At 46.7% G+C, this 13,414-nt stretch overlaps 3 non-coding genes across 3 annotated transcripts; all 3 read left to right on the top strand.

Moving 5' to 3' along the window:
- The first annotated feature begins 9,297 nt into the window (after nucleotides 1–9,297).
- On the top strand, nucleotides 9,298–9,379 carry trnas-cga (transfer RNA serine (anticodon CGA)). The gene has a single exon. It is a non-coding gene; the product is annotated as a tRNA-Ser (tRNA).
- Nucleotides 9,380–10,336: 957 nt separating this feature from the next.
- Nucleotides 10,337–10,407, top strand: trnag-gcc (transfer RNA glycine (anticodon GCC)). Its single transcript has one exon. It is a non-coding gene; the product is annotated as a tRNA-Gly (tRNA).
- A 2,196-nt stretch (nucleotides 10,408–12,603) lies between these two features.
- On the top strand, nucleotides 12,604–12,674 carry trnag-gcc (transfer RNA glycine (anticodon GCC)). The gene has a single exon. It is a non-coding gene; the product is annotated as a tRNA-Gly (tRNA).
- The last annotated feature ends 740 nt before the right edge of the window (nucleotides 12,675–13,414 follow it).

Genomic DNA, 13,414 nt, shown 5'->3' with positions numbered 1-13,414 from the left:
GGGTAGCTACGTCAGCATGCCTCGGCTGCAAAGGAACAAGTAATAGGTTTATTGCATGCTGAAAAGAGAAGAACGGAAACACAGCGTTTCGACTGTGAGGTCTTCTCACACCTGAAGAAGTCTCACACCTGTAAAAGGCTCCATGGTTTTCTTTCTTCTCTTTTCAACATGGAATACACTTATTGTCTGCAAGATGTGACAATTTCATGGTGTTTTGGAAGAAAACCTTTTTTCTTTGAATTCAAAATCAATCGGAATTTCAGCACGACACATCAACACTTTTTCAATTTTAAGGAGATGATATTTTAAACCTGATAAAAATAGTAGGAAACACAAGTTTCTTGCTGTGAAAATTTAGATGGGGAAGTGTACTACTGGTAGCAGTGTAGAGCTCTCTGTGGTGGAGTGCAAGCGCATGTTCTATGGGCCAGTGGCGTAATGGATAACATGTCTGACTTCGGACCAGAAGATTGTAGGTTCGAGTCCTGCCTGGCTCGTGAGGCTTTTAAACCTCTCAGGTTCCTCGGTAACAGGTTGCCGTCATGTATATGAACTATAGAAAAGCATCTGCCACAACCCGTAAATTAGCACGCAAGTGCGGGCTAGTTAACACAGAACTGTATGGAGATCATCTCCAGCTCCGAGCTCAATTGCAATGAAAAAACATGCAGAACAGAACTGGAGAGCAGCTGAATTTGTGCTCAGTAGGGTGGGGAGGACTCAGCATTGCTATTGTTCTAATTGGCATGAACTGCAGGGGATCTGAATCAGAACACGTCAGTTAGTTCGATCATTGCGTCAATATGTAGGCCACGTTAATATAGAATTATTACTTTGTCTGTCTCGTCTTTGTATATAGCTGAATGTCCCTGACAATTTCATGTTGCCTGCGATGTGTCCCCTCTCCCCACAGCAGTGGCAGATGATCAGCCGTCGTCGCTCCCCCAACATCGTCGCGCTGGGCGTCTCCTCCTCCCCATCTGATTCCCCGTGCGCCCCTCCGTTGGTGCCCACCGGTCTCCTCGAATACGGCAACAGTGTGCTCAGCCAGAGCCAGGGCCTGCTCCAAGGGGACCAGTGCGGCCAGCATCACGTGGCACTGCACCTCAGTCGGCGCCGGGGCCAGGAAAGCCTGGAGCGCTATTTCCCGGTGGGCCTCCTCCGGAAGAGTAGGGTAACCCTGGCGGGCTAAGTAGGCCACGTCTGCGGCTGTTACCTTCACTGTTACCTGGATACCTCTTTATCTAGAACTCACTCTTCCCCCTGCCTGTCTGGCTTCTTTTAATCCTTCTGTGCCCGGATTGCAGCGGGTAAGATATTTTTCCAAGAAAAAAAGAGAAATTAAAAAAAGAGAAATTTCACCAGAGCCCCTGCTCATGTCTAATTTTTAGTTTAGAAGGATTCAAGCAGGATTTTGGATGAAAGGCAGCGACCTTAATCAAGCCCAAATCATAATTGAACCCGTTCAGAGCCTACATTACATTTTAGTGTTTCATTCTGAGCAGAATGCCCTCACACCTGAAGAAGGCTTGCGTTTTCTTCTCTTTTAAGCATGTGTACAATGCTGTAATACAATTTAAAATAATTAAAAGTTTAAAAAGTATCAACTAAACTCCATTAATATCGAGTGTCTTTTATACAGCTTTTATACAGCTTTTAAGTATAGATTACACTTTTCTAAAATGTATTTAAAAAATAAAAACGATTACTAATCTAATCTTTCCACGTTTGATCCCAAAATCCCAAGAAAAATTAATCTAAACTAGGAGAAAGCTATGCTGAAAGTTTATTAATATACTTAGAAGACAAAGATAACAATTTATGTTGCATTTGTCTGATTGTGAATCAAAAAATACATTTAATTAACTGCTCTCAGTGACAGCTGACAATCCTCCATACACTCAAGTGAAAAATTAGTAATGCCAATGTAAACGTGGTATTTACAATTTGTTGATAATAGAAATGTTAAGTTCTCTAAAGCTTTTTGAGGCAGCAAAAGATTTGAACACCCTATATTGTAATGAGCTGCTGAGCTGAGAATGGGTTATGTTCCTGCTGTCAGAGGGGGTGGAAAGTGCCCGCGGTTATTTAATTAGTATTACAATTCACACTGATTCCCTTGAAAAGGTATGGACATAAGAATATTCGTGCGTGGTCAAAAAATGGCATTATGCACTTAAAATTAATATGGTTAATAAGAGTAAACTGGAACATGCTGTACAAGATCGGCTAAACTGGGATCTATCGCTTACGCCTGAAATTGGAGCTGCTGTCGCAGTGAATAGCGACTAATAAGTCTGTCTTTCTGTGGGGGGAAGGGAATCTGATCTGATCTGCAAACCTCCAACAGAGCTGTTCAACTGGTTTTTGTCGGGCACATCAAGTGTCAGGTGTAAGCGATAAATATATTTAGCTGAAAAGCTGTACAACGCAAGACATTTCAGTACTCTAGGTTTCGTGAAAAAGCACATTGTGCTGCTGTAATACAGTTTAAAATAATTAAAAGTCTAAACAGTATCAGCTTATGTATGGGTTGTATTTTTAAAAAAGTCAAAAACCGCACTCAAAATGCAATTTAGCGCTTTCTGGCAAGAGGAGACACCCAAATTAATAATGTAACATGCTACTGTTTGTGCATGGATATAGTTATAATGCTATTTCCTTAGACACGTGATTCCATGTTTTATTTTGAATCCCCGGCGGAACCGGGCATCCATAAGAATCAAGTACTGTAACAGGTTTATTCTATGCTGAAAAAAAAAGAAGAAAGAAAACACATTCCATAAGAATCAGCGCCTTTATATAGCGCCTTTAAAGGTGGCTTCTCAAAACGCTTTACAGGATAAAAACAACAATAACAACAACAACAACAACAATATTGTGTTTCATTGCACTTTGACAGATTGTCTTTAAATCAACTGTTGATTTAAAGTTTGACAGTAAATGTTTATATTGTAACGCATACAGCCTCCATTTCTTATTAAAAATGTAGCCTAAGAGGGGGGGTCTGCTCTCACAATCCTCCATATACTCAAGTGAAAAATTAATAATGCCAATGTAAACATCGTATTTACAATTTGTTGATAATAAAAATGTTAAGTTTTTTAAAGCTTTGTGATAGTTTACCCAGTTTACCCATTGTTATTAAAAATGACTTGGATTCGAACATGTTGTGATATTTAGAAATATAAAAGTCAATTAATTGTCAATTTCCATATTTATGTCTTTATTTAGCGGTTTCATTAGTGACAAAGGCTAAACTTTCTTGGAAAAATGTCTTTGCTGTCTTGCTGATACATTAAGCTTTCTAAACTCAGCCACAAAGTCATGTGACTGATTTTTCGCCCTGTTTCGTTGGTTAAACGCAATGATCACAAGCACCACCATGGTAACTGGGACATGTAGTTTTTAATTCAGATTGAATTATAACTGTACGTACTGTAGCGGCGAGGCTTATTAATAAGACAGAATTAAGTGTTGCTGTGCTTTCCCAAATGAGGCCCCATCTCCCTCTTCATCTCTGTGGTGCAGTCACAGAGAAGCTATTCATGCAGACTGATTTAAAGATGTTTTCTTTTGATAAGGTACAGCTCCCAAATGGGGATGCACTTAGCTAAGCCTGGCTATCATGATCAATGGTCATCCATTGGCGCCTAAAGGTCTGCAAGATTCCAAGAGAGAGCCTCATCCAAGTGGTCTACAACCCCAAGGTCAGCATCACCAGAGCACCGTCGCAAGCTGAACAGCAAAGCCTGGCATAGAGCCAGAGAGCGCGGATTAGACAGCAACAAGCCTGCAACTGCTTCTTTGTGCCCGCAGGAGATCTGAATCCCCAGAGATTGGATGAGTATTCAACTTCACTGCATGACAGCTCGAGAATTCAATTGTTATCCCAACCATTTGATATCAATTTAATTCCTAAGAGTTATGTACTTGTTTTGAGTATCTAGTGTAGAAGTTATAACCAAGTTCATTTACGAAACGGTCTAAATGAATGATATACTGAACGTATGTCCTCTTGATATATGTAACTCTTTGTAACTGACTGAATATATACCTTTTGTATTCTGATAACCCTCTCGATAAGATCTGTTAGGTTTACATGCATATTCTATGTATTAATAAATGTATCCTCATGTATTAGTACCTGTGTGTGTGCGTTGTTTGAGTTATATCGCAAGGTTGGATTCTAAAGCCATTAAAAGAATCATTTTGTGATTTACTGCTACAATGAATAATTGTCCCAGTAAATCCCAAATCCTACAGAACTAGTGCCTTCAGAGAGCACACTACAGATGTTACCTATTTATCGTTGAACAGGATGTATGTGATGTGGCGACTAGGTTCAATTTTGTATCCTCTTTAAAAGATTAAGGACTGGGGTGAGTGTGATTTACCACCCTTTCAGCTAAGAACCCGACGTGCGGACCGTTTAAGCTGCATAGACTCGGTCGTTTAACTCTTCTCCATTAGCAGGGTTAAGGTTAAAGAAAAAAACATTGCTGACTTCTTTTTTTTTTTTGCCAGCCGCGAGCGCAGATTAGCAAGATTTGTATTTCATGTTTTGCAAGTTGCATCCATTTTAAGAAAAACAAGTCGCGTTAAAGACAGGAAATGAATGCTTGCATTTAATTAAGTCTAGCCGTAGGCGGTTGTCCATAATGACCCGTTCTGTTCGAGAAGACGGAACAAAAAAGGCACCACTGGGATTCAGACCCAGGGTCTCCTGTTTACTAGACAAGTGCTTTAACCAACTAAGCCACAGCACCCCGGGAGCACTGTCCTTTTGCAGCCACTTGGACACACCACTCAGACACATCTGCATTGCAACTTGCTCCGCCTGCTCGCGGAGCAAGTTGCCACCTTTACATACAATAGCAACATCGACACCAAGAGAAAGGATGACAAATGGCTTTTATCTGGAACTTTTCATGTCCAAGGAGCTCAATGTGCTTTCTGTGTACAACAGGGCCACTGAACTGCACACTGGCCACTGAACCACAGCAGTGGCTTGCTGGCTTGACATCTCCCAAGGAAAATGTTGAAATCGCATGTGGAACAGGAAAAGGACCCTCGAGTACGAGGGAAAAAAAAGAAAAAGATCATCTGGAGTGCACCAAGCCATGTCCGGACAGCCTAGCTTCCACGACGAGGTGGCCGAGTGGTTAAGGAGATGGAATGCTGATCCATTGTGCTCTGCACGCATTGGTTCGAATCCCTTTCTCGTCGCTCTCCATGTTTGACGTTGGCCATCCTGTTGTTTGCTCCGGTTCTAGAGCCGTACATTTTCTAGCGGTGGCTGAACATGGTATAATAGGCTAACGTTGGTATCGAGCAGTGACAGTATTTACGTGCCGCTGCTGCCAAGTGGCTCTGGGTTGAGACCGCGTTTTCACTTACTTGCAACGCAAACGGAGAAAGCGATTTTTGACAGTCTCTCGAGAGACTGCGCTAGGTGTTTAGGGATAGACTTTGTCAGTTCCCCCTGGGATGATGGCCTCTCAAATAGTTTGTGATTCCCCTAGACGTTTATACAGTAGAAGCCTGCTTCGTGGCTTAAATCCAAGCTAAGGAAACGAGTTAGAGGTCTGATGCAGAACTGCGAATTCGATGAACGGGAACACTACAGTACATTGCACTGTATGTGTGAGGAAAGCTGCCCCCTTCAGTCCCTTGTCGACCGAACAGAGGACTGTAAAGGATACTGCCAAGAAACTTAAGGATGCTGGTTGGAATCCAGCTCCAAAGAAGCCCCTTTGGGTGTTATGTCATCAAAAAGTAAGAACAGCGAATCTCCCTTTGATCAAAAGTGCAACAGAGCTGTTTTCCGTGGAGCAGGTTTCAGACCCGTAGACCTGTTTTATTTGTAGGGCAGGGCGCATTCCCAAACGCGAATCTCCTGTTTTAGAAGTGCTTTGGGTGGTGTAGCGGCGATGCTTATTAATAAGAAAGAATTAAGTGTTTCTGAGCTTTCCCAAATTAGGCCTTATCTCTCTGTTCATCTCTGTGGTGCAGCCACAGAGAAACTATTCATGCAGGCTGATTTAAGGTTTCCCTTGATAAGGGACAGCTCCCAAAGGGGGATGCACTTAGCTAAGCCTGGCTATCATGATCAATGGTCATCCATTGGTGCCTATCTGTCTAGGGAGTGCCAGATGGACATCTGGACTGCATTCCTAAGTGTCAGGAGTAAGTGACTCATATCTCACCTTGATCAACCAATCAGGGACTGGTAGGGCCGAGTAACCCACGTGGGACTCTGATGCCCATGGAACTTTCAGCCAATCAACGAGCTGAAGTTCCTCCAGGTAAAAACAGGCAACACAGAGAGCCTGAGAGATTCAGTGGGAATTCAGTAGAGAATTCTGTGGAGTTTTCTAAAGGGAATTCAAAGGAGAATTCCAGGGCAGGACAGCCCAGGAGCAGAAGGCTCTCAAGGGCAGGACATTCTCACAGCGCGCCTCCTGACCATCCTGAGACTCAGCCCGGACAACCACGGAACGGCCAGTGTGTCCGAGTGCCAGAACTTTCCTTTGTTCTAAGGGTCTAGAGCGGAGGTTGCCAGAGAATAACCAGAGGATCCACCCGAGGTTAGCACCAGCAGCGGGCCTCGTGAACAGGTCGGAACTGTGGACAGTTGAATCACTATTCAGAACTAGCTCTTCATCAGGAACGAACCGGTCTTCTTCTTGACTTGCTGGGACCCACAGTCATCTTTTCTCCTGTGCACAAACTTTGCTAGTTAAAGCCAACACTAACTAGCCGGTCAGTGAGCATCAGCAGCGCACCGTCGCAACCCGCACAGCACAGCCTGGCACCTAGACAGAGAGCGTGGATTGGACAACAACAAGCCTGCAACTGTTTCTTTGTGCCCGCAGGAGATCTGAATCCCCAGAGATTGGATGAGTATTCAACTTCACTGCATTACTGCTCGAGAATTCAATTGTTATCCCAACCAGTTGATATCAATTTAATTCCTAAGAGTTATGTACTTGTTTTCAGTATCTAATGTAGAAGTTATAACCAGGTTCATTTATGAAATGGTCTAAATGAATGATATACTGAACGTATGTCCTCTTGATATGTGTAACACTTTGTAACTGACTGAATATATACCTTTTGTATTCTGATAACCCTCTTGATAAGATCTGTTCGTTTTACATGCATATTCTATGTATTGTAACGCCCTCGCCTGGTGGTGAGGAGGAAGCGCCCCCAGGCACTCGTAGTACCGCTGGGCATGCTGGGAGTGGTAGCCGGAGTGCGGCCTAAGCGAGAGAAGCTCGCCCCACACCCAAAGTCTGTCAAGGCCCTGTGCATCCTGTGGGAGGCCTTGGAGGTAAAGGACGGGGTGCTGTGCCGGGGGTGGCGGGTACCCTCCAGTGGCGAGGTACGGTGGCAGCTGATGTTGCCTTGGTCGCTCCGCGGGGCGGTGCTCCGAGCAGTGCATGGCCAGCCGGGCGTGGGGCACTTCGGCGGTAAAAATACCCTGCAGCGCCTCCGAGGCCATTTTTATTGGGGTCTTTGCCACCAGGACGTGGAGCGGTACTGCCGAACGTGTGCAGTGTGCGTGGCGCAGAAGGGTCCCCCCGAGCGGTCTCGGGCCCCCCTCCAACAACACCAGGCGGGGGCTCCTATGGAGCGGGTGTGGGTGGACGTTTTGGGCCCGTTTCCGCGCACCGAGGCCGGGAACCTCTACGTCTTGGTGGCCATGGATTATTTTATGAAGTGGCTGGAGGCCTTCGCCCTACCGGACTAGAGTGCCCCCATGGTGGCCAATGCACTGCTGGAGGGGATGTTTGCCAGGCTGGGGGTGCCGGAGGAGTTACATAGTGACCAGGGGCGTAACGTCGAGTCCCAGGTCTTCGCCAGAGTGTGCCAGCGCCTGGGGATCACAAGACGCGGACCACACCGCTGCATCCCCAGAGCAACGGGTTGGTGGAGCGGTTTAATCGTACCCTCACCACCCAGCTGGCCACCCTGGTGTCCCGGCACCAACGGGACTGGGACCGCCACCTCCCCCTTGCGCTCTGGGCGTATCGGACCGCGGTCCAGGAATCCACCGGGTGCACCCCGGCCTCGCTCATGCTGGGCCGGGAAATGTGAACCCCGGTGGACCTGGTCTCCGGCCCGCTGCCCGGAGACGGGTCGGCACCGCTGGCTGGACCGGACTACGAGTGGGACCTGCGGCAGCGGATGCAGCAGGTGCACAGCTTTGCACGGACCCACTTGACACAGGCGGGGGTCCGGTAGAAGCGGCACTACGACCTGCGCTGCAGGGGGCCTGCCTTCCAGCCCGGGGACTCGGTTTGGGTGTACAACCCGTGCCGCCGCAAATGCCTCAGCCCTAAGCTGGCGCTGTCATGGGAGGGGCCCGCTGAGGTACTCTGGGTGGTGGGCGAGGTCTGCTACCATGTCCGGTTGCAAACACGGGGGAGAGTGGTGGTCCTGCACCGAGACCGCCTGGCCCCCTACCGACCCGGGAGGAGGAGCCGTGTGGGGAGGCTCTAGAGGACCAGCCGGGGCTGGAGCCGGCCGATAGTGGGGCATCCGTGGGTCGCCAGCCGTCACCGTGGCGCAGCGGCTGCTCACGCAGGGTTCCACAGCAGTTAGCCGAGTACGAGTACAGCCTGAGGGGGGTTTTCGACGTCGGCGAGACGCCAGACGCTTCAGGTTTTTAAGGAGTAAGAGTGCAGGGGGTCTAAACCTGCAATCCAGTGTGTTGAAGTATTTCACAACACTACCCCTAGCACATCTGGAAATAAATCCTCATAATGATTATTGCCCTGGGCATGTACCAAAAAATCACTGAGCATATATATATATATCACTGTGTTGAAGCTAGAGACACAGAATAAGTGCAAACACATCCTAAATACAGTGTTCCTGCACCTTTGACCTCATCCAGAATGTATCATTTTTTGAAAGGGATTGCTGTCAGAATGCACAACTGAATCCCAAACAGAATCTCTAGTCAAATATGATCATTTGTGAAACAGGCAAATGAGTCTCTCAGGTGCCCATTGCTCATTTTCAGACACAATTATGCAATACTTTCACATGCAATACACATGAACATGCAATACTTTTCAGCTGCATTTTGACATCCGGACGGGGAGACTTTATCATTTGAACGTGAAGCCAGCCTTAAACCCTCTGAGGCGTGTCTGTCTGCCGGCACGTATTTTGTCAAAGGTATTTATTTTTTTTAACGGAGAGCGACTTTGAAAAGGTTTCCGCAGCCACGTCGCACGCCGTGTTAGATTAAAGGAGGAATGCGGCGATGGCAAACTTGCTGTCGTCGTGGCCGAGTGGTTAAGGCGATGGACTCGAAATCCATTGGGGACTCCCCGCGCAGGTTCGAATCCTGCCGACTACGGCATCTGCCGTACGTCTCCTTGTGCCTGCGCGGCAAAGGCGAAGTGCTGCTTCTCCTTTCCTGGTACTATAAAAACGCTGAATTGCTTGGCCCTGCTGCCATGGAAATGAGTTCTTCAGATAACCACACATCTTGCGTTCGCACCTCTGGTGTTCTACTTATGCCTTTGAAAACCTAAAGAATAAAACTGAAAGAACCGACACAATATGTAGGTGCTCGTAAAGCACGCATTAAAGAACTGTTAACAGCAAGGGTTTCAGTGGGTTAACTGAGGAGAAGGCGTGATCGCTAATTGTTGACTTTTTATTTGGTGTTAGAAACACTCTTACTGTGCATGACGTGCAACAAATGTAGCCACAGAAATTGCATCACGCTTTCATGTATGCTATTGCAGACACCAACGTTGCCTAGATATAAAACCGAAATAGCCGTGGGTTTGCTTGCTGGTCTGAAGGATCTCTCTTCGAATCTCTATCATTTGTCAATTGAAGTAAAAGGTGCTGCAATCTGATACGTTCAGAATCAAACCCGCAGCTGTTGTTCGACTTTATTTCTTGACTAATTACAACTGAGTGTCGCATGAGCAGTTACGTAAACTTGTCTGATATATTTGAACACAAATGCCGTTCTTCAATTAAAACTAACAGTACATTGTCAGGGACATTCAGTTCTATACAAACAAGAGACAGACGAGAATATTTAGTATATAATAGACAGAAAGAGGTTCGAATCCTGCCGACTACGTTGTCCACCTCCTGTCTTTGTGTTTCGGCGCAAGCAAAGAAGCGCGCCTGTTTGGTGTTCCTGGTGGTTTTAAAACGCCCAATCGCTTGTACCCGCTGCCTTGGAAATAAGTTCTTCAGCGTCCGCGAATGGCATTTTGCAGCTGGAAGCAGATGTCGACGCGTTTTGCACAGAGCACCAAAAAAGCGTCTTTTTTGAAGGCCCAGGCACTGAGCATTGGTGGTTCAGTGGTAGAATTCTCGCCTGCCACGCGGGAGGCTCGGGTTCGATTCCCGGCCAATGCAGTGGCTTTTGCAGCGAGCGTCTCCATCACTTGCATCCCCTTGCAACTCGCAACTGAAAACCCACTGAAGCTAAGCAGGTGTGAGCCAGGTCAGTACCCGGATGAGGGTGAGCTACAGGGAAAAACAAACCTTCCAGCTGGAAGCGGTGTTAATGGTGCCGGCGGGGGGGCGCTCACCCTGAGGTCTGTGTGGGTCCCAATGCCCCAGTATAGTGACGGAGATGCTGTGTTGTAAAAGGGCGCTGTCTTTTGGATGAGATGTAAAACCGAGGTCACAGCGCTCTGTGGTCATTAAAAATGACCACCAAAACCTTTGACAAAAGCTCTTGGTAATTGATGGTCTTCAATAATGCTTCTCCTTTAGGTACATTTTAAATCAGCTGAAAAATGCTGTGAAATGGGGGGGCACTTCAGGCCAGTGTAGGATTTGGGTTACAAGAACCATGAAACTGCGCGAGAAAGCCCGTACACTGAATTACACGGCTTTCTATTCAAAGGAGGACAAAAGAAATTCCCTGAGTTCGATTTCTTGCAGCACAGAGAGGAGCACTGTTATGAGGCTGGTTAGCTCAGTTGGTTAGAGCGTGGTGCTAATAACGCCAAGGTCATGGGTTTGAGCCTCGTACGGGCCAGGTCCTTTTCTCCTCTCTTACCGAAGCTGTTAGGTTCCTTTCCGTGGTGAGAGGGGTTGTCATGCAACGCTGCCACATAGTGCCGACAGACAAGAGTGTTGCAGGAGAAGAGAAAAGTGTTTGAAGATTTAAGAGTGTCTTAGGTGGAGCCAAAATCAAGTGTCACAAATGCAAGTGGGAGGATTTCCAATGTTTAATATGGTAAAAATAAGCGGAAGTTATCTGCCGGTCCGGCACAGTCTGCCATGCTTTTGTCATATACTGTAAAGTGGTGTCGAACTGGGTGTCGAACTGGAGCCTCACCATTTGCATATGTGAGGCTCCAGTTATACATCGAGTGTCACATTAAATGACGAAAATGAAGAGTTAAAGCAGCTGGAGAGGTTTTCTTACAACTTTTGAGCTGACAGTTTTGGAAAATGTTTCCTTCACGCTGCACTGTACAACATAGGCAGCCAAGAGTCTCCAAAACAATACAGAATTGACAGATAGGAGAAAATTCCCACTCGTCCTGAAGTTCCCAAAATCCAGCACTGAGCGTAAACAAAGTGTCTAAGTAGCGTGGGAATGCTAACCCTAACCCTAGCTGGAGTTTGAGCAATCCAGCACTGAGCTTAAAAAGATGAGTCAAAGTAACGTCTAATCGGATTAGTTTCCTTAGAGCTGGTTCTGAGTTTGCTCAAGAGTTTACCTTTCACAGATGCGCAAAGAAGAATGTTGGGGGTGCACGCTTCAAGGTGCCTTACAGCTGTAGGGAGTGATTCGAGACGATTCGTGGCGTGTGCTCGTTCCCATATACCGTACGCCCCGGGGTGCAGTGCTAGGATGACGTACAATACCGCTTGGGCTCGTAACGGCGTTATATGCAAGTGCGGGACGTGAGGGTTTTCGTTTGTTCGTTTTGTTTTGCTCTGCTTTGCTTTGTTTTGCTTTCCATCGCGTTGGTAAGAGCGTAAATTAAAAGGCGATTCCTGCGTCTACCACTAATGTAAGAGCTATTTCAAGTGCGACGTGGTGCGGCTTTTCAAATGCTTGTGGGCATTTCTCTGTTGTTGATTCTTTTTTTGTGTGTAACAAAGTGGCATTTTCATGTCCGGACGGGGAGACTTTATCATTCCGACATGAAGCCACCCTTAAGTCCTCTGAGGCGTGTCTGTCTGCAAGGCTTGTATTTTGGAAATGTTTTTTTGAAAGGGAGAACGACTTTGAAATAGGCTTCCGCCGGCGCCTCGCGATCCAGGTAAGATTGTAGCAAGAACGCAGCGGCAGTGGGGCTTGCTGTAGTCGTGGCTGAGTGGTTAAGGCGATGGACTAGAAATCCATTGGGGTCTCCCAGCACAGGTTCCAATCCTGCCGACTACGTTGTCCGCCTTCAGTCGGTGTATTTCGGCAGAAGCAAAGAAGCGCGCCTCTTTGCTGTTCCTGGTGGTTTTAAAACGCCCAATCGCTTGTACCCGCTGCCTTGGAAATAAGTTCTTCAGTGTCCGCGAATGGCATTTTGCAGATGTCGACGCGTTTTGCACAGAGCACCAAAAAAGCGTCTTTTTTGAAGGCCCAGGCACTGAGCATTGGTGGTTCAGTGGTAGAATTCTCGCCTGCCACGCGGGAGGCTCGGGTTCGATTCCCGGCCAATACAGCGGCTTTTGCAGCGAGCGGCTCCATCACTTGCATCCCCTTGCAACTCGCAACTGAAAACCCACTGAAGCTAAGCAGGTGTGAGCCAGGTCAGTACCCGGATAAGGGTGAGCTACAGGGAAAAACAAAGCTTCCAGCTGGAAGCAGTGTTAATGGTGCCGGCGGGAGGGCATTCACCCTGAGGTCTGTGCGGGTCCCAATGCCCCAGCATAGTGACAGAGAAATAAACATGTTTGGGCAACTTTGGTCACCCCCAATTAACTTCTGGGGCAGGAAAAGCACACTTTTCAAAACTTGTTTTTCAGCTCGAAATAAACGTGTTTTTTCAAACCTTGGAATCCCAATGTAACTGCCTGGCTCATTAGAGCCCACTGAGTCAGCCCTTAACCCCACTGTGCAGAAGTTGTCAAAACGGGTTTTTCAGCAGAAATAAACACGTTTGGGCAACTTTGGTCACCCCCATTTAACTTCTGGGGCAGGAAAAGCACACTTTTCAAAACGTGTTTTTCAGCTCGCTGTGACCTCTGTTTTACATCTCATCCAAAAGACAGCGCCCTTTTGCAACACAGCGTCTCTGTCACTATCATAAGTGACTGCCATCATAAGAATATGAGTCCAATATTTTAGAATATAGTCAGAATGACTTCTAACCTTACCTGTGGTGTCTTTAATCCCTATTGCTCAATGCATGGTGTACGTACTGCATAGATGTGTCTTGAGAATGAGGAATGGGCCCCTGAG

This window comes from Lepisosteus platostomus, unplaced genomic scaffold, assembly GCF_059453375.1.
Source record: "Lepisosteus platostomus isolate fLepPlt1 unplaced genomic scaffold, fLepPlt1.hap1 Scaffold_32_H1, whole genome shotgun sequence".
In the NCBI taxonomy this organism is placed as follows: Eukaryota; Metazoa; Chordata; class Actinopteri; order Semionotiformes; family Lepisosteidae; genus Lepisosteus; species Lepisosteus platostomus.
This window is presented reverse-complemented; position numbering and strand designations above follow the sequence as displayed.